Source organism: Apis dorsata, unplaced genomic scaffold, assembly GCF_000469605.1.
Source record: "Apis dorsata unplaced genomic scaffold, Apis dorsata 1.3 scaffold_292, whole genome shotgun sequence".
Classification (NCBI taxonomy): domain Eukaryota; kingdom Metazoa; phylum Arthropoda; class Insecta; order Hymenoptera; family Apidae; genus Apis; species Apis dorsata.
Genome location: NW_006263567.1, coordinates 20,469 through 20,722, shown reverse-complemented (window position 1 = coordinate 20,722; position 254 = coordinate 20,469). Strand labels below are relative to the sequence as shown.

Genomic DNA, 254 nt, shown 5'->3' with positions numbered 1-254 from the left:
TTCTTTTTCTTTTTTTTTTTTTTTATTTCTCTCTCAGCTATCCTTCTCCGTCTTTTTTTTGCGATCGAAAACTCTTTGGTCTCTTGACTCCTAGTTTCTCGTGGCCCTCGATCCTTAACTTTGTTTCCCTAAATATAAACATTTAATGATAACAATAATAAGAACAATGACCGCGATAATAAACTATGAGAATAATTAATAACTCGAATAATAATAATGACTCCTTCTTCCATTCTGATCTCCTTGTTATTTGA

General features: G+C 31.1%; 1 long non-coding RNA gene across 1 annotated transcript in view; it reads left to right on the top strand.

Annotated features, from left to right (window-relative positions):
• Positions 1-254, top strand: part of LOC116185812 — a 15,579-nt gene that overhangs the window by 13,956 nt on the left and 1,369 nt on the right. The gene's annotated exons all lie outside the window — the stretch shown is intronic.